This window comes from Carassius auratus, linkage group LG44F (genome assembly GCF_003368295.1).
Source record: "Carassius auratus strain Wakin linkage group LG44F, ASM336829v1, whole genome shotgun sequence".
Taxonomy (NCBI): domain Eukaryota; kingdom Metazoa; phylum Chordata; class Actinopteri; order Cypriniformes; family Cyprinidae; genus Carassius; species Carassius auratus.
This window is the reverse complement of record NC_039298.1, coordinates 4,468,069-4,491,460: the sequence shown is the minus strand read 5'-3', so window position 1 is coordinate 4,491,460 and position 23,392 is coordinate 4,468,069. Positions and strand designations below refer to the sequence as shown.

Sequence of the window (23,392 nt, the reverse complement as noted above, 5' to 3'; positions counted from 1 at the left end):
CGACATCTGGTCCTCGGGCGGCGCACCGAAAGACACGCTGGGACCGCTGTGAGACGGCCCAGCAGAATCAATCGGCAGCTGCACGGGACAGTCGCTGCGTGAGGAGTGAGAGGTCCGTGGGGCGTGGCCCGGCGGAGAAGCTCTCACTGTGATCCTCAGATCTCCCAGAGCGCCAGCCGGCGGCCCTCTGCTCGAGCCAGAGAGACCGGGACGGGTGGCGACAGAGGGGTCTGCTGCACTCCCCTTGAGGAGTGAGAGACGCGATCGCAGCGCTGCCATGTTCATACGCCCACAGTAGACGCATGAATCATCCACGAGCGCAGCCTCAGCGTGTTGGACGCCCAGACACTGCAGACAACGCTCGTGACCATCAACCGAGGACAGGAAACGACCGCATCCAGAAGGACACGGACGAAACGGCATCTTGAAAAAGACGCGAATCGTCCGTGATTTGCTCTTTTAGAGAACTGTCTCTTTTAGCCGAAGCGCCCAGGGGAATCGCCGCTCGCAGGGACACCACTGTAACGCGCCGTCACACCGACCAGGAACAGCTCTACCAAAAACAAAGATGAATGGCTTTGTAGCGATCTTCTTCATCGACTACTCGGCTCCGAAGCAAAAATCTAATGAGTGGATGCACCTGTCGCCCTATTTATACCCGCTGGCACGGGGAGTGGCTCAGGTGTGTTAATCCACTTGCCAATTTCATTGGCGTTTTCTCTTAAAATCAGAGATGATTGGCCTCCCAAGTGAGACCCCATTTGTCGGTCGACATAACTCGTAGTGACCGACAGATAGGGAACCTTTTTCGCGAATGAAATTACTTAAGGAAAACTTGTTACCTTTGAAAAAATTAATGTGTGCAAAAGATGCCTGCTCCCGGGACGCACAATGTTGAGGTATGAATTCACAACCATCTGACCCTCAAATAGTCAAAAGCCACTGGGTGGACCTGAAATGAATAAATATGAGCAATAATGTAACCTACAATGCAGTATTTCAATATAAAATGTAATTTAAATTACAAGTTTATCAAATTATTTAAATAATTAATATATTACCTAATAAAATCAGCTTCAGAGTCTTGAAGCATCGAACATTTCTCCACATCAGCTGCTATTCTTTGCACCTACAAGACATAAAGAAATCTTGTGATTTCTTTAAAGCATTATGTACTGTAAATGAGACCAAAATTAACACCCAAAAAGGCATATATATTAGAATAAACAAACTATTATAAATTATATAATTTATAATTATAAATTGTAATATTACATTGTAGAACTGTACCACCAATCAAATTAAATAATTAACAGTGCAAAATTATATGAAATTTGAAAATACAATTAATAAATGTTGGAAAAATGCAATGCTGCTTATTAAACCTGAAACTAATCTGCCATTAGGTGGCAGTAAATAACTTAATCAGGGAATCAACTGAGTCATTCATTGAACCAATCCGTTCAAAAAGATGAATCATTTAGCTCAAGTTTGGAGAGTTTTGATTTGAGAATGAGCAAAATCAAAAAAAAAAAAATTGCTTTGGTCTTTGTTTGGAACTATATTCGTCGGTGAAATACAACAACAGTTTATATTGTGTCTAAAAAAGTAAGTAACTTGTTAACTAATTGTTTATTGAACTATGTATTTGCAATCGTGATACTCAGCAAAACAGCTCACTTGTGATGCTTCTTATATGTTATAAATAAACTCAACAGTTGAACATTTAACTTACCTCATGTATTTTCTGTGAGTTTATGTGTGCTGTTAAGCTTTTTTGATGTTGAATGAAACGTTTATATAATCAGAATCATTCTCGCGTTTCGATGCTTCCTCAGTCTTTTTTTCTTTTGTTTTTCTTTTTTAATCAGGCTAACTTGTCCAGTCGGGCATATAAAGATGTCTTTCACTTATTATAGTAAGGCGTCGAGTCAATATGGGATAGTTGAACACATATAAACTAATGAAATTTCAAATGTTGCTGTTCGTCAGTTATTTAGATAGATATTAACGTTAGTTACTATGACAATCGTTCGCATTAGGTAAACACTACTTTTAAATCCTCTCAATAACAACATTTTACTTCCAAAAATCGAACATTTGGCGTAACTATGCTATGATAGCAATTCCCAGTTTACTGCACAGAAGTTACCAAGGCCACTAAATGTCATGATAGGAGGCTTTCATGTGACATGAAATCGCTTATAGTTTAACTTAAATAAATATAAAAGGTTATATTTCTTAAGTATAATTAAGTGAACTAACCAGGAATAATGAATAAAGCCTCTTATCTTCAATCGTTCTCGGGCTGCTCCAGTCGCTGGGTTTCTGAATTTGAATGATGCGCGCGCAATCCCATAATGCCACACTACAGTAAGTTAGTGTAGGAAACACCTGCTTCTTGTAAATGAATTACAGTTGACGTGGAAAATACTGTTAACAACTGTAAAACCTTATTTGACCCATAATGCATTGCAAATTACAGCTGCATCTTGTAAAATGTTTATACAGTAAAATTCTGTAGAATTTTGCTGTAGAAACTACAGCATTTTTTTTACAGTGTATATTAGAAAACAAGAAAAAGAAAAATACATTGTGAAAACTGGGAACAAGGGCGGTGCCCAAATCATGAAAATGAATACAAAATAGGTCCTAAACTAAGTTTCAAAAACCCTCTAACCTAACTTAACCAAAAGAAAAGGTAGAAAACCCTAAATCTTTGGCGTATGTGGCGCCTCAACTACACTACCCTAACAACCAAACCAAAAATACAAAAAGGGCACACACTGCTTAGCTATGCCGCGTTTCCACCGAAATTACCCGGAACATTTTTCCCAGGAACTTTTTTCCCCCCAGACATGTTGCTTTCTGCGTTTCCACCGCCGTGTAAAGTACCGGGAAGATTAGGCAAATAGACTGGTGACGTAGGTCCGCGCGCGTTTCTCATTACAAAGTACCGCTGATAAAAAAAAAAAAAAAAGGTAAGCTGATTTTGGACGTGCATCATCGGTAGTTAGTTCAGACTTTGTGCATTCGACTGGGGAGTGTGATGTCAGCGACGACGCAAGTCTGGTAAATCTATAAACAGCAGCATACTTGATAACTTCAGTCAGCTCGTCTTGGCTACTGCAATTTTCCTCTCTGTATATTTACAATAAAACGAAATAGGATATAAAATACCACTGCCTCCTTTGGTTTTCATTTAAGCATAATAACAGCTGCAGAAATATACTTAGTTCAGGGATATGTGTATATGCAGCCATTACAATTAAACGAAATATTATATAAATTTGCCTTTTTTATTTTCATTTTAACATATAGATAAATTGAATACAGACCAAAGAAAACCTGTTAAATTTACCCCGCAGCTGAATTATATTTTATGTTTAACCACTAAAGACACATCAGAGCCAGCGGCGCATATCAGAAGATCTATCCGAGATGAGGCTGCTCTCTGCGGATACATGAGGACTGAGCTTCCGCTGATCGAGTGGAGCTCACCGTCTATGAGATCGGCAAAACACATTTTTAAATAGGCGCTGTCTTTATAAATAAACCACAGATTTGAGTTTTAAACAACTACATTTTAGCCTGAAATACTTTTAAAATTACATTTCATGACACAATAACAGTAATATTTGAAAATGATCCGAATAAATGGTGTTTGAACTTAACCAATGCTGTGTGAACCCAGATGGCTTTGGCTACAGCAATTTTCCCCTCAGTATATTTACAATAACATGAAATAGGATATAAAATACCACTGCCTCCTTTCGTTTTCATTTAAACATAATAACTGCTGCAGAAATGTACTTAGTTCAGGGATATGTGTAACGTTATACAGCCATTACAATGAAACGAAATATTATATAGACTTGCCTTTTTTATTTCAATTTTAACATATAGATACATTGAATACAGACCAAAGAAAACCTGTTAGATATACCCTGCAGCTGAATTATATTTTATGTTTAACCACTAAAGAGATATCAGAGCCAGCGGCACATATCAGAAGGTCTATCCCAGGAGAGGCTGCTTCTCGGCGGATAGATGATCACTGAGCTCCCGCTGATTGCGTGGAGCTCACCGTCTCAGAGATCGGCGAAACACATTTTTAAATAGGCGCTGTCTTCATAAATAAACAACAGATTTGAGTTTTAAACAACTACATTCTCGCCTGAAATAGTTATAAAATTACATTTCATGACACAATAACAGTAATATTTTGAAAATGTTGATACGAATAAATGGTGGTTGAACTCAACCAATGCTGCGTGGACTCAACCATTCAGAATGTTTAGCGCCAAAGTCCCGCCCCCGAAAGTTCCTGAACTTTGAAAAAGTACCACCTCGCCAGCAGGGACTTTCTGAGGGGCATTTTTTTTACCCGGAACTTTATTTAGTTCCTGGTTCCTGCGGTGGAAACACACCAAGTACCAGGCCGAAGTCCCTAGTTCCTGGGTAAAGTTCCTGCGGTGGAAACGCGGCCCTAGTGTGTCTAACACCTATAATCTAGATCACATGGAATGCTGAACTGCCCAGCCCCCCCCCCCCCCAAGTAAAGAGGAGAACAGTTTATCAGCCCAACTCTGACACAAGTCAGAACCGCGAACAAGCATTAGGCTCACATCATAACAAATAAATACAAAATGCTTACCACAAGCTCAAACACTTGAACACACACTGAGCCACTCAGTGCAGCACGCCGAAAGACCTTTAACCAGCGGGCTGACATCGGTTTGGCTACAGAGACCACACCCTTAATGATGATCAACAGCCGCCTCCCCATTCAGCAGATACCTAAGAGCGAAGACAACACACTAGGGAACAGAATGGTAAAGACAGAAGAGGGAGAGGGACGAAGAAACACGCAGCACATAACAATCGGTGTATAGAACAGCGTGTTCCAGTTCCTGCCAATATCCAGCAACTTCACACAGCCTTTGAAGAGGAGTGGACCAACATTACACAGGCCACAGTCAAGAAACTGATCAACTCTATGTCAAGGAGATGTGTTGCACTGCGTGAGGCAAAAGCATGGCCACATTAAGAGCTCACTGGGCCCCAGGTTTATGAGTTACTGCAGGGCCCCCACCACAACTTTAGGTCACCAACTATAGAGAGAGAGAAAAGAAAAAAGCATTTTTCTAAAACACTGCTGAAGTTGTTTTGCATAAATATATTCTAGAATCATTCAGAATAACAGTTGCCAATTCCTTTACAATATACAATTAAGAAAATAGCTACTTGAAAAACTTAACACTAAATAATAGGATTTGTTTAGTTTATAATATGTTTGATTTTTAACTTAAAGAAATACAACATAACATTCAAAACTCATTGGCTTAGACTGCATTTGAAGAAAAATAAACACATCAGTTTTCTGTAGCCATGAGCAAACTTCTAGAATGCTCTTTCCAGTGCAAAAAATCGTCTGATGCATGCTGCTTAATATCACACACTCCGCCATGACATAGAAAAAACGCGACGGCTTTTGTTTACATAGAAAAAATATTTGAGTATCTGATCTGAGATCATGATAAATGGGGGCAAAAACAAATGTTGCGTTTATAATTTTGTTCTGTGTAAAATGCAATTCATGACCCTTATGGAGTGTCTATTTGGTTGACAACAGGTTTATAACTGCTTTTCATTGCAAAGCTAGAATACTGGTAAAAATGTAAACCATCTCCAAAAATGTTAGAAATATATGCAAATGTAAAAAGTAAGCAAATATTTAGATGAATGTAGTGGAGATGTTGCATTGCCAAATGTATCTTATAAGTTAAGAAATACTACTCATCTGATCCATTACATGTTATGGGATTTGTGATGTCAAAATAATGTGTTTTATATCCTATGGTCTTCACCAATTATTTATTTTAGAAAAAAAACTTGGGCAGTGTAATGGCATTGAGTTTTTTTTTTTTTTCACGTTATAAGTATTGCAGGAATTTCCACGATTTGTCAGCTGAATCCCTTTAAACTAAAATAAATATTTGTTTTGAAGTTGCCCTGAGAATTTCAGGCAATAATTTAGATAAATGTTTAAATATGTTGGTGAAGGTGGACAATTAGAATTGTATTTATTTATTTGCTAACACTTTAGTATAGTGACTAGTTCTCAATATTAACTAGTTGCTTATTAGCATGCCTTTTATTAACATATTGGCTGTTTATTAGTACTTATAAAGCATGTATTCTACATGACATCCCTAATCCTGCCCAATACCTAAACTTAACAACTACCTTACTATTAATACACTGCAATTTTTTTTTTTTTTTTGTCGCAAAAGTTATTGACACAAAAGTCATAGTCAATGGTTTGTTAATAGTTGGAATTGAATCTTTAAAATAAAGTATTACCTTTTTTTTCTGTGTGTGGAATTTTGTTTATTTTAATTAGCTTTTCATTAACTCTCAACCTCTCTGAAGTTCTTTTCATTTGGGAAACCTATATTTAATGTCATGCAATAATGCACTTTGTGTTTGTTAAAGAGTGGAGAATATTTTCTTTGTATTTACCGGAACTCAAAAGGCAGCTGCTCTGTGTCATGAGTTGTATGCATGTAAAAGAATAATGACAGCCTTTTTTATTGTAATCTTTGTATTGTTTATGAAGATAAACTTCAATTATTATTTGAGTGCATGTGCAGCATTAGTCTGAGGTATTTTACATATTTTTATTTTTATTTTTTATTTTCCCTTTTCCCTTCTCTCTTTCAGGTTTATGTGGCTGCATTCTCTATTTCAGGCTATGCCTGGGCCAGTTGGCGTAATCATTACAAACCATTTAGGGGAAACATATGAGTATGTGCAGAAGGACCGTGGTTTCCGTTATATTGCAGAGCAGGTATGAGCACTTATATATTAGACATAAAATATGAAGGAGTTTATTTTCAGTAATTGAATTTTAACAATTTTCTTTCTAGGTCAGTCATCACCCACCTCTGTCTGCCTGCCATGCAGAGTCTGATAACTTCAGCTTTTGGCAAGGTAACAGCTCATTTTTATTTATTCTTCATGTGGGATGTTACATTTAATATTTTATTTAAAACAGCAGAACAACCACCCAATAAAACACAATAATCTTAACAATATATTAACAGTATAGCCTTGAAGTAATGGACGCATTATTATTTCTGCATTTGACACGGAGAGCATAGGTTGTAATTTAGATCTATTTTTAAGACAGAAAAATGTGGTTTTACAAATGCTAGAAACATGACTTTTTAAAGTAAATATTGCTATCAGATAGCACACCTTTTGTTAGGTTGTGTGCTATGTTATTGGATGCAGAGGTTTTTGGTCCAATAATTAACACCTGTTTTTTTTTGTTTTTTTTCACAATTTAACAGTAGGAAATGACTAGTCATCCAATTTTTTATCAACTGTGCATTATTTTAGCAAATTGGTATGTTTCATAAAAAAAGAAATATAGAGCTGAGTATCATCAGCCTAGCAGTAAAAGCTAACACCATGTTTCCTGATGATATCTACAATGGGTAACATGTAAAGCATGAAAAGCAACAGTCCTAGAATTGTGGCACTCCATACTGTACTTGTGATCGAAATGGTATATCGTCATTCACTGCTATTGAATTGAATTCAGATAAGTATGATTTGAACCATGCTAATGCAATTCCACTAATGTCAACAACATTTTCTGGTCTATTCAAAACAACGTTGTGGTCGATATTGTCAAATTTAACCAGATAAAAATAATAGGTAATTTGTAACTTTGTGAGAGCAGTCTGCAATCTATAATACATAGGGCCCTATGATTTCCGCGATGCAGAAAATGCGGACAGAATCACGGAATCCAGGCATAAAAACAGAATTTGCAGTTTAATGTGGAATGTCACAGAATTTGCCGAATTCTGAATTAAGTTGGTCATTGCACTTGCATCAAATCGCTATATGGACTAATATCTGTAAATATTAAGCCGGAAAAGTCTATTTAAATATGAATCCTGCATGTTCTTCATTCATTACACACATGGAAGCGTGCGTGACGCTCTCTGTGATTTCAGCTTCTGTCGTCTCACTAAATGAAGACGTGAACACATGAAGAACATCTCCAGAACTGTTCTGAGAGTCACTTCATGAGCATTTGACCGTTTGATTTGAGTAAAACTAGCATCACATCATATACACACAACTGTAAAGGTATTCACGTCAACCCGTCAAAATAAAAGTCTGGTTTAATGTTTGCCATAAATATTCAGCAGCGTGTACATAGCCTACTACTACGACGACTACTACTACTACAAATAATCAAACATTATTTTTTTAAAGGTTTAAATCACACAACATTTCAATGTTTTTTTTGTTTTGTTTTTTTGTAGTAAATCCACTTTGTTTACCAAAAAATAAAGTTTGCTTAATTTTCTATATTTAAAAGAAATTAAATGAATGTTTTAAGCCTTCATTAGTAGTGATTATAATGCACTTTATGCCAAGAAGATTTATGATATATATATATATAAAACAATTAAAGGTTGAAAAACATTTCAGTTATATAATTTATATAATCTAATAATTTTCATGCTAAAGTTGAAAACATTTTAGTTATTTCATATATGTGACCTTCAGTTATTTCACATTTATATATATATATAAAACATCCTATCCTTTATATAATCTAAAAAACAATTAAAGGTTTAAAAACATTCTGTTCTTTTAAAAAAGGTTATAAAAGAAACTGTATAAAAAATATACTGAAACCGACTGTATCAGATGAAACGAGATCAAATTTTTTTTTTTTTTTTTTTTTTTTTTTAGAGGGCAGAAAGGAGGTGTTTTTATAAAGGTGAAGGTCCCTGTGCTTGCACGCCACATTGCACACTCGTCCGAGTTTACTAACCAATCATAATATCTTCAAAGCCATTTGTTAATTAACACCAAAGTATATCACGCGGGAGTACCATGTTTTTGACAGTTTTCTGACGGTTCAACTATGAATTACGGTTGGTGCGCGGCTAGCATCTCTTGTACCCCATCTCTCTCCCTCTCAGCCATTCATTCATTTCCAAGTCTTATTTTCTTCTTTTAATGAATATAAACACATTATACATTCACAAACAATATAAAACAAAACATTTACATTAGTTTTGTTCATCACTAAAAATATAAATTTTACCATGATCGGGGAAAAAATATATAATTGAACAGAATGAAGAATATGGACGAATTTTTTACAGTCTATGATGTTACGGTTTCTTTAAACCATATTATATTTCATTCCTGTAATAAAACATGCATCGGTATTTCATCCACTGTTAGTGACTATATTCATAAATTATGCTATGCTGTTTTATTTTATCCGCCGATAGAGATATTTATAAACTTATGATATGCCGTTTTTATTTTATCTGCTGGTAGAGATATTTTAAGTACTCTATTCATTGATCAAATTATGTTATGCTATTTTTACAGTCTATGATGTTATAGTGTCTTTAAACCATATTACATTTCATTCCTGTAATTTTCTTCATGTTCTGCGGTTTTATTTTATTCGCTGATAAAGGATTATTTTACCACTATATTCATAAAGTATGACATCCTGTTGAAAATACTTTTATTTAGAATATATGACGATGTCCTGTTAACACGCGCTTAGCTTTCCATACTTCAATGCTATGTATAGGATTTCAGAAAACACTATTCTGCTCCGTTAAATCGACGTTTTACCACCGCGTTATCCGTTTGTCATCTATGAACACGACATCGCGGGGGGTGTAAGCACTCCCGGTTAGGAATGCATGGTTCTACCGGTCTTAGTGAAAAGGCTTCCTCCGGTGGAATTCATACGCGGGGCATATTAATGATTATTCTATCAGCCCTAAACCTACCCACGCAGTAAACGGCAGTATAACTGATCTTTTTTCAAAAGCTGTATAATTATTTATTTTAACTGTACACCTACAGTACCACCACACAATAAAATGTTTTATGCACGTACATTTTTAATTAAATTTAGTTTTTAAACTATCTATTTTAAACAATATGAAAAAATTAATAAAATATAAAATTATATATGACGACATGTTAATAAACCGGAACATACATTTTAAACGTGTTTATCAAACTTATAAAACACATCGCAGTAAGAGACGTTACTAAACCAAAGCAAATCAATTTATCATACATTTTTTAATCATGTATTCAACAAATATACAACATATAAAAACACGCTTTAAACATATTTTAAACAAAAACTAATCATAAACGCCGCCTTCTCAAAATTACAGACATGTACAATCATGCTGATCACATATTATGGATATGCAGACTTTTAGCCATTAATACGTTTTAGGATAATGAAAAACACCAATGTCTTGGGGCTGCAAAAATATCTCCAGTCCCCCAAAACCCACTCAGACTCCAGTGGTTAAAGAATATGGAAATAAATAATTATATAATGACATCATCATCCTAAAGCAATTCTTTAAACAAAAAAATGTATTCAACATTTAAGTTAATCAAACTTATAAAACACACCATACTCTTCTTTAAAAAAAAAGATAACTTATTTTAAATGTGATAGCATAGTATATACAATAAACATTTCTGATGATACATATAAAAAATTATCCCTTACATTTTTAGACCAGTGAGAGATGTCCAAACATGAATGAAATATCCCCAAAATAAAATTTACGACTTAAAAAATAAAATAAAATGTTTAAAATCATAAACAGAATCTCTAAGGTCCTCGTAGTGAAATGTATGTGAGACCTGAAGGAGTCCTTCACGGACCCCGCGCAGCGGGGGTGGAGTTCCAGACCGCATGATCTAAGTCAATGGTGTACATTATTTCAAAGCTAACATTAATGTAATGTTTTTTTAATAATCAGTTCCCCAACTACATCTGATGTAGTTCATTACATCTGTTTAAATGTTTCTTAATTCGACAAAATGATGTGTATATTACCTAAAATATTTTATATTTTTTATATAATATTATATAATAAATAATTATTTATATCATATCATATATATATATATATATATATATATATATATATATATATATGATTATATTATATTAGATGCGTCATGAATTAATCACTTTAGATTCTTTAAAGTTCTTATTTCTAGCACCATCTTCAAAGTTTTTAATGCCATCCCTCTCTCTCTCCCCCCTCTCTCTCTCCCTCTCTCTCTCTTTCTCTCTCTCTCTCACACACACACACACAATGAAACATGATACCAAAGTCTTTCTGTATGTTTTAAACATAAAACTAAAAAATCTGCTTTAAATCTGCTTTAAAGCTCGTTTGTCACAGTATAGACTGTGAAGTTTAGATAAAGTTGTTTTATCTTTTAGAAGAAGACCCTCGAACGTATTCAACCATTAAAGATGGTTCAGGAAAGACCCGCGCATCCTAGATATGTAATTTATGTGCGTTGCTACGGTCGTAAACCTTTCACATATCTACGGTACTTTCAGACACAGAGCAGGAAAGACATTTGCAGGCCCTCTGTTTAGCCTTTGGGACTACCTCCATTTAAAAGCAAAAATTAAAAAATGAACGCCTTTACATCTAACAGGCTGTAGTTCTATTTTATATATTTTATATTATATTCTTTATTTAAAACAATATATTTAACCGACAGTATCCCCCAACGTGTGTTTTCCATCAGTTGTTTGGCCTTAAGCCTTTTTACGTAGTGCTTTTCATTTAGCCTACTGTAAGATCGCTTTACACTAGTGTAATGAAAGTTAACTTTTCTTAAAGTTTATAGTTGTATTTTACTGTATCCCCATCCTTCTATCCTTTAGATTGTATGCGTACTGTAAAATAACAAATATACATCTTGCTTAAAGTCTGTCAAATAATTACACCTACAATTTTAAACGTGTTTAAACACATTGTGTGTCACTAAAGCAAGGCACACCGTCTATCGTCTTATTTTTTTTTTAATAACCCGATGACCGGCATCGTCTCTTCATATAATTTATCAACCCGAGTGCTTTTCTCACATGAGTAGAAAACACTTTCTCTTTGGATTTGTTTGGCAGAAACATAATTTCTACATCAGAACATTTTTTTAAATGTACGACTGAACTTTTCTCATTCGACAGAAATACTATTTTCTAATTATCTACCCGTCCTATAACACTCGGTGTAAATGTTCTTACCTAGAACAGAAAACATACGCTTTGACTATTTTGTAGGCATCGTGTAATGTTAAATGGTTTACTAAAAAAACTGTAATCACTAGCAGCTGTGATTTTCAAAATGAAAGAAATGTACGAGCTAAGGATGTTTCAACTATTATCATCATTTCCTTTTGACCTGGATAAAGCCATAATTAACTTTCTACGCGAGTGACACAATATACAGTTATCATACTATTGGTGTAAATAGCCGTGCTAAAACATTTATGACTATTTTTGCGCAGGCCAGCAGATCATGTCAAGGGTGTTTCACATCTAAGAATCACAGTGTTTTGTAAATGAAATTTTTCTTACACCTCGAGATTTAGCCGTATCAAGATTTCGGATGTCCGTTCGCAATTTGTTTGTCGCACCGTATGTTTTTATGCGATCTTCGTGCGGTGTCATCGTAATAGGAATAAATGAAAATTAAGAAATTAAGTTACAGTTTTTCTCTTCGAGATCTTTCTTTTTAGCGCAACTTTGTGTCTGTCCAAAAGTGTCATCGCATGAAGCATCGGCGCAAAAATGAAGTCTAGCTGTTTTACACTTAAAACTATTACAACCTAAACAAATCAAATGGTACACTCGTTTAAGTTTGAGCGTGTTAAAGTTTCCACACTCTTGTGAGATACATTTTATCCATAACCTTTCGTGTATTCGAGCGACCAAATCACTAAGAAAGAGTATAGCAAGAAAGCTAACCTTTACAACGCATATAGAATTCAGAATACAATTGTTAAAGTTTTTTTGTTGTTGTTGTTAAATGTTGATTTGTAAATCATATTTTTATTACTCTGTTAGATTTAGTCATCGTGTTCGGATAGCAGATGACACAATTCACATTTTGTTTTAAGACTCCTGTAAGTTCATGCTAACTCTCGTGTGGGAAAGAGAGCGGGGTGAGCGTATTCTATTGAATTAAGAAAAATTATTAAACATTTCCCCAAACTTTTTTATTTTGACAAAACACAACACGACGACATTAAAGAATGTTAACAGTTCCTAAGGCCATCATCTTCGATTCAAATAAAGCAACATCTCTGGTGTACGTGTATACGTGCTAAACATCTTTGCTTCTCCACTTCTCCAGATTTGTTAGATGGGCTACCGTTGTAATACAAACACATTTGAGAAATACGATGTTCTCACTTTTGTAACGGTTATAGAAAAATGCGTACACACTTTTGCATTTCATAATTCAGTGATTTTAGCTGTAATTAGCACATAAGGCAAAAATTGTCAACGTGTGACTCGTAAACATCTATAATTTTATTTATTTATTTATTTATTTTTTCCAGAGATAGTCGACCGATATGTTGACACGTTGTTTTGCACTTTTCTGTTGAAGAGCCTTCTCTGACTGCGGTCAAACATACAGTGCTTGTTCATAGGAATTTTACAGCATAACAATATCGCCCCTACATCTAGAACAAAATAGAGTACAATGAACAAAATAGAGTACAAGATGATTAAATGATTGTCAAGAGAGTGTTTAAACTGAGATTGTGATGCACTTTAGAGCTTTTTCTGGTCTACCTGTGTCACAAAGACAAATAATAGCCACTACCTCGACTTTTAAAATGAGCCTTACCATCTTCTGTTATGACTGTTACACTTAATACAAACCCATCTACTACACTAAAGTTACACATTAAAAGTCATGGATGTCATGGATGTGGTATTTTCATCATATGCATCTCTAAACAGTACTTTAATAAATATACCACTGTTGATAAGTTGTTCATTTAAGTGAGAGGCGGGATGATTTTGACTGTTTTAGTCATTCATCATGCTTAAGGTCTGATCCGGGAAACTGCACTACGACTGTAACTGCGCTTTGGCACGTCTAAATAACCCGTACTTCTTTAAGAAAACACGAGGTGAGCAGTTTCTGACATCTATTAATTCACTTCATTTTTCACAACTGCAAATGTTTTGTTTAGCATACATATTAGTTTTAGTCAGTTACATAGGTGTCACGCATGAAGTTTATAGTTATTTTAAATAATTATGATAAGAGTTACAGGTTTAGGCTAGTGGGGTGCCTGTAAGCAGTGAAAACTTCAAGCATCAGAGACGACGGTGTTACTCAAGCAGCCCATATCTTTTAACAAAAACTATTGTATTCCATGTTACTAAGACAAAATCTGTAACAGTTTTCATCAATATGTTGAAATGAAAATAAACATACAAAACTTTAGAATGACCCTGAGTTCAATATAGCCTAACACCGCATAGACAAATGTTTGTTCTAACTCTTTTGCCCTAAAATTGCAAGATTTCTTGACTTTGCCGTGTTTAACAGACGCTAGATCTCATCACGCCGCAGCGAACTGTAAACCACAAACTTTCTCATCGCATTAGACTAAGAAACTGCACATGGTTAAAGCTATTACACCATAAACTGTCTAAAGTTTTTAATGTACAAACACAGTAAACTATTTCTACAAAAAATATCATTGCACTACTGTTTTTGCATATAATACATCGTTCAACTGTAACTGTAACAGCACAGTCGATGGAGCTACTGCAACATCTTTTCAATTAAAACATTATCTACGTGGACTGAGAGAATCGGCTTTGTCTGAAACTGACGCATTCTCTAATTTCTTCAAATAAGACTTCGACGGATCTAAACCATTTAAAAAAAAACTGGATCGTCGTGGATCGTTTGTTTAAAATTAAATGTTTTAGCACGGCTATTTACACCAATAGTATGATAACTGTATATTGTGTCACTCGCGTAGAAAGTTAATTACGGCTTTATCCGGGTCAAAAGGAAATGTTGATAATAGTTGAAACATCCTTAGCTCGTACATTTCTTTCATTTTGAAAATCACAGCTGCTGGTGATTACAGTTTTTTTAGTAAACAATTTAACATTACACGATGCCTACAAAATAGTCAAAGCGTATGTTTTCTGTTCTAGGTAAGAACATTTACACCGAGTGTTATAGGACGGGTAAATAATTTGAAAATAGTATTTCTGTCGAATGAGAAAAGTTCAGTCGTACATTTAAAAAATGTTCTGATGTAGAAATTGTTTCTGCCAAACACATCCAAAGAGAAAGTGTTTTCTACTCGTGTGAGAAAAGCACTCGGGTTGATAAATTATATGAAGAGACGATGCCGGTCATCGGGTTATTTAAAAAAATAAGACGATAGACGGTGTGCCTTGCTTTAGTGACACACAATGTGTTTAAACACGTTTCAAATTGTAGGTGTAATTATTTGACTGACTTTAAGCAAGATGTATATTTGTTATTTTACAGTACGCATACAATCTAAAGGATAGAAGGATGGGGATACAGTAAAATACAACTATAAACTTTAAGAAAAGTTAACTTTCATTACACTAGTGTAAAGCGATCTTACAGTAGGCTAAATGAAAAGCACTACGTAAAAAGGCTTAAGGCCAAACAACTGATGGAAAACACACGTTGGGGGATACTGTCGGTTAAATATATTGTTTTAAATAAAGAATATAATATAAAATATATAAAATAGAACTACAGCCTGTTAGATGTAAAGGCGTTCATTTTTTAATTTTTGCTTTTAAATGGAGGTAGTCCCAAAGGCTAAACAGAGGGCCTGCAAATGTCTTTCCTGCTCTGTGTCTGAAAGTACCGTAGATATGTGAAAGGTTTACGACCGTAGCAACGCACATAAATTACATATCTAGGATGCGCAGGTCTTTCCTGAACCATCTTTAATGGTTGAATACGTTCGAGGGTCTTCTTCTAAAAGATAAAACAACTTCATCTAAACTTCACAGTCTATACTGTGACAAACGAGCTTTAAAGCAGATTTAAAGCAGATTTTTTAGTTTTATTTTTAAAACATACAGAAAGACTTTGGTATCATGTTTCATTGTGTGTGTGTGTGTGAGAGGGAGAGAGAGAGAGGGATGGTATTAAAAACTTTGAAGATGGTGCTAGAAATAAGAACTTTAAAGAATCTATAGTGATTAATGCATGACGCATCTAATATAATATAATCATATATATATATATATATATATATATATACACAGACATCATCATTTTGTAGAATTAAGAAACATTTAAACAGATGTAATGAATTACATCAGATGAAGTTGGGGAACTGATTATTAAAAAACATTACATTAATGTTAGCTTTGAAATAATGTACACCATTGACTTAGATCATGCGTCTGGTACTCCACCCCCGCTGCGCGGGGTCCGTGAAGGACTCCTTCAGGTCTCACATGCATTTCACTACGAGGACCTTAGAGATTCTGTTTATGATATTAAACATTTTATTTTATTTTTTAAGTCGTAAATTTTATTTTGGGGATATTTCATTCATGTTTGGACATCTCTCACTGGTCTAAAAATGTAAGGGATAATTTTTTATATGCATCATCAGAAATGTTTATTGTATATACTATGCTATCACATTTAAAATAAGTTATCTTTTTTTTAAAAGAAGAGTATGGTGTGTTTTATAAGTTTGATTAACTTAAATGTTGAATACATTTTTTTTGTTTAAAGAATTGCTTTAGGATGATGATGTCATTATATAATTATTTATTTCCATATTCTTTAACCCCTGGAGTCTGAGTGGGTTTTGGGGGACTGGAGATATTTTTGCAGCCCCAAGACATTGGTGTTTTTCATTATCCTAAAAACGTATTAATGGCTAAAAGTCTGCATATCCATAATATGTGATCAGCATGATTGTACATGTTTGTAATTTTGAGAAGGCGGCGTTTATGATTAGTTTTTGTTTAAAATATGTTTAAAACGTGTTTGTATATGTTGTATAAGTATATGTTGAATACATGATTAAAAATTGTATGATAAATTGATTTGCTTTGGTTTAGTAACATGTCTCTTACTGCGATGTGTTTTATAAGTTTGATAAACACGTTTAAAATGTATGTTCCGGTTTATTAACATGTCGTCATATATAATTTTATATTTTATTAATTTTTTCATATTGTTTAAAATAGATAGCTTAAAAACTAAATTTAATTAAAAATGTATGTGCATAAAGCATTTTATTGTGTGGTGGTACTGTAGGGGTTCAGTTAAAATAAATAATTATACAGCTTTTGAAAAAAGATCAGTTATACTGCCGTTTACTGCGTGGGCAGGTTTAGGGCTGATAAAATAATCATTAATATGCCCCACGTATGAATTCCACCGGAGGAAGCCTTTTCACTAAGACCGGTAGAACCATGCATTCCTAACCGGGAGTGCTTACACCCCCCGCGATGTCGTGTTCATAGATGACAAACGGATAACGCGGTGGCAAAACGTCGATTTAACGGAGCAGAATAGTGTTTTCTGAAATCCTATACATAGCATTGAAGTATGGAAAGCTAAGCGCGTGTTAACAGGACATCGTCATATATTCTAAATAAAAGTATTTTCAACAGGATGTCATACTTTATGAATATAGTGGTAAAATAATCCTTTATCAGCGCATAAAATAAAACAGCATAACATGAAGAAAATTACAGGAATGAAATGTAATATGGTTTAAAGACACTATAACATCATAGACTGTAAAAATAGCATAACATAATTTGATCAATAAATAGAGTACTTAAAATATCTCTACCAGCAGATAAAATAAAAACGGCATATCATAAGTTTATAAATATCTCTATCGGCGGATAAAATAAAACAGCATAGCATAATTTATGAATATAGTCACTAACAGCGGATGAAATACCGATGCATGTTTTATTACAGGAATGAAATGTAATATGGTTTAAAGACACCGTAACATCATAGACTGTAAAAAATTAGTCCATATTCTTCATTCTGTTCAATTATATATTTTTTTCCCCGATCCTGGTAAAATGTATATTTTTAGTGATGAACAAAACTAATGTAAATGTTTTTTTTATATTGTTTGTGAATGTATAATGTGTTTATATTCATTAAAAGAAGAAAATAAGACTTGGAGACGAATTAATGGCTGAGAGGGAGAGAGATGGGGTACAAGAGATGCTAGCCGCACACCAACCGTAATTCATAGGTGAACCGTCAGAAAACTGTCAAAAATATGGTACTCCCACGTGAGATACTGTAGTTTTAATTAACAAATGGCTTTGAAGATATTATGATTGGTTAGTAAACTCGGACGAGTGTGCAAGCACAGGCACCTTCAGCTCTCTAAAAACACCTCCTTTCTGCTCTCTAAAAAAAAAAAAAATTGGATCTCGTTTCATCTGATACAGTCGGTTTCAGTATATTTTTTATACAGTTTCATTTATAACCTTTTTTAAAAGAACAGAATGTTTTTAAACCTTTAATTGTTTTTTAGATTATATAAAGGATAGGATGTTTTATATATATAAAAATGTGAAATAACTGAATGTCACATATATGAAATAACTAAAATGTTTTCAACTTTAGCATGATAATTATTATATAAATGATATAAATTATATAACTGAAATGTTTTTCAACCTTTAATTGTTATATTTATGTAGAACACACCGATCACATTTATACACTGCTCAGGAATGTAATGGGGGGGGGGAAGCCATATAACCACACACACACACACACACACACACACACATATATCCACATACACACACACATAACCGTATAACTGTGATAAAGTTCAAAAAAGCTAACTGGCACAAAGTTCAAACAAGCTAACTGGCACAAATTCAAAGAGCTTCTGTCAAAACCACATGATCGATGCGTGGGGAGTCTTTCATATACCGTTATAATTTAGAACTAACTAGGTCAATAGGGTAAAACTTTCTGTCAAAACCACATGATCGATGCATGGGAAAGGGTCATAGGTTAACCCTTGAACTCATTTGGAAAGTTCCGCCCATCCATCATAAGGTTAGCGGAAGTTCAACCTGTCAAAGGTCAAAGTCATAAATCTTCTTGGCATAAAGTGCACATAATCACTACTTTCATTTGATAACATTGAAAATTATAACATTTGAAAAAAATGCAAATACACAAAAGAATATCTGACAAAAACAGAAAACATTTCATAAGGTTATTTTAGGAAAAAATGTAATAAATGTAAGTTGTTTTTATGCATTTAAATAATTAGACATGCTAAAACACAGAAATAGGGAACAATAAAACATATGGTGAATAAAACATTAATCATTTCATAGGTCCATAGATATGTAATTTTTGTAAAACTTTAATTTAACAATGAAAAATGGGTGGAGAAAAATGAAAATGGAAAAAAACGGAATCCAGAAAAATTAAAATGGAAAAAAATGAATTTGGAATAAAAATTAAAATGAATTCGGGAAAAAATAAAACCGATTTCATAGGGCCCTAAATAATGTCTTAATCTTGACTGGAAATGTTTGGGACATATCATAAAGACATTGATTTAATAATAAGTTAGTTGGTTCAGTTGATTTAATTAGTTTATACAATTCTTCCTGTCCTATAGCAGATAATAGAATTGTTCTTCAATAGAACTGTACCTCTATAGTGCACTATTTGATGTGATTCCTGTGGAGTTATGACTGACTGGAGGTCTTTTGATTTTAAATACTGGTTCCTCTTTGGGACTGGAGTTTGTGTCAGAGGCTATGCTGAACTGTACATGAACAACTGTACATGATTTCTCGCCACTGTCACAGGTTAGCACCATGTCCTGTCATGAATGATCAAACATAAATGACAGCATCATCTTACAAGGCCACGCAGTCTCATGTATAGTTGAAATGCCGACACAATGTACTAGCGTTTTGCAGCGTCACATCCACAAGGAGAATTTCAACCCAAATTAAATGTAAAATAATAGTACAGTAAATTCAACATCATTTGATGACCGTACTATGTCATTCTAAAATCGACAAGGTATGTTTTTGCAGATGAGAAAATCCTTACTTTAAAAATAAAGACTTTATAGAAAAGAATAAAATAATAAAGACCGGTTTTCTCCTGAAGTTAATATACAGCCTATTGAGATAATGCTGTAAATAAGAATATGAAAAGCTTTAAATAAATATTATCTTATTAATGTTTATATTGTGTTAATATTAATATATGTGCGTTAATAAATCCAACCACCCCATAGATTGAAGTTTCACTTTCTATAGTCCGTGACCAAAAGAGGAGCATCTTGGAGGCAGAGATTTAAATCTTTAAAAAAACAAGACTTTACAAGATTTTTCTTCAAGGTAGGGCATAAATAATTTCAAAACATTTCAGCAGGTTTATATATATATTGTGTATATATTTATGTCGTATAAGATGCATTTGGTTGAGTTGCCCTGCAGTAAAGAGCTTCGTTCATTGTACTACGGTGATCTCTTCAGCACGCAGTGCGAACAAGACAAGCAACAACGCATATTAAGAACTATGACTGGGACTCTTATGTATATAACATTATAATGAGAACACTATTATAAAACGCTGTGAATTTTTAGTTTAGCTGCCGTGTTTCTGCACTTTGTTGCGTGAAGAAACAGTCTACAAAAGGAGTTCATTCATAGATGCACAGACATATTCATGCATTCAGGGCATTTTGTGCAGATAGCCTATACTTCATAATATAAATGTTATGTTGTATAAACATTTATCTCATACAGAATATGCTTGGAGTCAAATCCCATTGATTAAAAACCTGCTATCAAATACTTCATTCTACTGGTCATCTTCAGCGCGCGCAGCTCAAAACAGAAATGCAGAACATAACTACTGTCATATACAGAACATTATAATGAGAGCACTATATATAAAAAAAAATGTGAATAGTTTCGCTGAAGTTTAATGTTAAAGGGTTAGTTCACCCAATAATCAAGAATATATCATCAATAACTTGATGATCCCTTATGTCGTTCCAAATCCGTGAGATCTCGGTTTATCATTGGAACACTGTTTAAAATATTTTAAATTTAGTCCGAGAGCTCTCAGTCCCTCCATTGAAGCTGTGTGTACGGTCTACTGTCCATGTCCAGAGAGGTAAGAAAAACATCATCAAAGTAGTCCATGTGACATCAGAGGGTCTGTTAGAATTTGTTGAAGCACCAAAAATACATTTTGGTCCAAAAATAGCAAAAACTACAACTTTATTCAGCATTGTCTTCTCTTCCGTGTCTGTTGTGAGAGAGAGTTCAAAACAAAGCAGTTTGTGATATCCGGTTCATGAACGAATCACTCGATGTAACCGGATCTTCTTGAACCATTTCACCAAATTGAACTGAATCGTTTTAAATGGTTCGCATCTCCAATACGCATTAATCCACAAATGACTTAAGCTGTTACCTTTTTTTTTTATTTGGCTGAAACTCCCTCTGAGTTAAAACAAACCAATATTCTGGAATAATTTATTTACTCAGACAGTACACTGACTGAACTGCTGTGACGAGAGAACTGAAGATGAACACCGAGCCGAGCCAGATAACAAACAATAGACTGACTCTTCTCGAGTCGAGAATAGAAATTTGGAATTTCTGTAGTCTAATGTGATATTGTTTTTCATATTCTTGTTCATGGTGAAATTTATTTTATTGCTGAATTAAATAATAGCGTTAACAAAAACTGTTGAATTCATTCTAGAAGCGATAACTGAATGTATTTTTAGTCCAGTGCCTGTATATAATTATTTTTTTTTTTGGATAACCTAGGAAAGAAGGCGCCAGGTTGTGTATTGGCTTGCCGTCGCTCTACATTTAGGATGTCTGTTTTTTGTTTATTTATTTTACTTTTATGTTTTATCAATTATTTGGATTGCTCTCAGTTGATCTATGGTCGCCTTTCTCTGCTAAGTCTTCGTACTACGGCCTTGAATATGTGCAGCCGTGATTTGAACTTGAAATTGTTTGCTGAACAGCCATGCATGTTCCAGCCGCCGTTTAAAGTCTGTCAGGTAACTCCAGGATGCGTGTGCTGGAAGAGGAGACGCCGCAGGAGACGAGGCATATGGGCTGGAGTCTTGGTGAAACTTAAGAAATTGAGGATCCTGAATAGTGGAGCTAGACCAACAGTGGAGTCGCGGCCTTCCTATTTGTTACATGTTCTGCCTGCCACATCAACATCATTGCGCTGGACTACACGGAGAGAGACGAGACGCGGAGGCGTGGTGCACTCAAATTTGCGCTCCATGAGACGAGCTGGGGCAATGAAGCTAAGTGCTGTTTCTTCCTCTAATCGGCCCCTTGAGTCGACCACAGTGCTCATGGCTTTGATAAACGCACGCTCAGTTGTCAACAAAACATTCATCTTGAATGACTATTATGTAAAATATGGGCTGGACTTTCTTTTTATCACTGAAACTTGGCTAAATTACGCTGATCTGAGTCCTCTTGTTGAGCTTTTACCAAGGGGATGTAGCTATTTAAGTACTTCGATAAGTAATCGTCGAGGTGGAGGCTTGGCTGTTATTTTTAATAACATGATGAAGTGCAAGTTACTGTCTGCTGAAAGTTCAAAGAGTTTTGAAGTTCAATTAATGAAGATTGACTTGCCCTCGCCAGTGATTTTGTGCCTTGATATATAGGCCTCCTGGTTATAATAAGAATTTTCTTGATGAATTTTGTGAGTTTTTATCTGTGGTTGTTCCATCTGCTGACAGGATTTTGATTATGGGTGATTTTGACATTCATGTTTGTTGTCCTGGGAATAACCCATAACCAAGGAATTCTTGAATTTAGTTGATTCTTTTAACTTATTTCAATGTGTTTCCGGTCCTACACACAATCATGGCCACACACTTGACTTGATCTTTTCTTTGGGGATAACGATAGAAAATATTTGTTGAAGAAATGGCCATCTCGGATCATATGCCTATTAGGTTTAATTTTACCTCTACAACAAATGACTGTCATCAGCCTCCATCATTCTTGTCCAGGGTTATCACTACTTCTACATCTAGTGTGTTCTCAACTGCTTTTACTGAATTAGCCCTTCATGTTGAGCCTACCATACTGTCAGTTGTAGGACCTGATGAATTTGTTGTCTCTTTTAATAATGTTTGCTCTGAAATTTTGGATCATGTTGCGCCTTTTAAAATGAGATATCAAAAAGTTAAAAAACGACCGTGGTTAAATGATGTAACGCGTAATTTGAGGCGGGTTTTTTCGGCTGGCAGAGCGTAAGTGGCTGAAAGATAAATTGCAGATATCTTATGATATTCTTAGAGAATCTCTATCAAACTATCAAAACGCTGTTAGAGCAGATATATCTTCATATTTTTTCGCGAATTATATCACATAATGCAAATAATCCGAAGGTACTATTTTCAACTATAG

At 34.6% G+C, this 23,392-nt stretch overlaps 1 pseudogene; it reads left to right on the top strand.

Moving 5' to 3' along the window:
• LOC113068209 (oxysterol-binding protein-related protein 6-like) overlaps window positions 1-23,392 on the top strand; it is a 168,015-nt pseudogene that overhangs the window by 100,361 nt on the left and 44,262 nt on the right.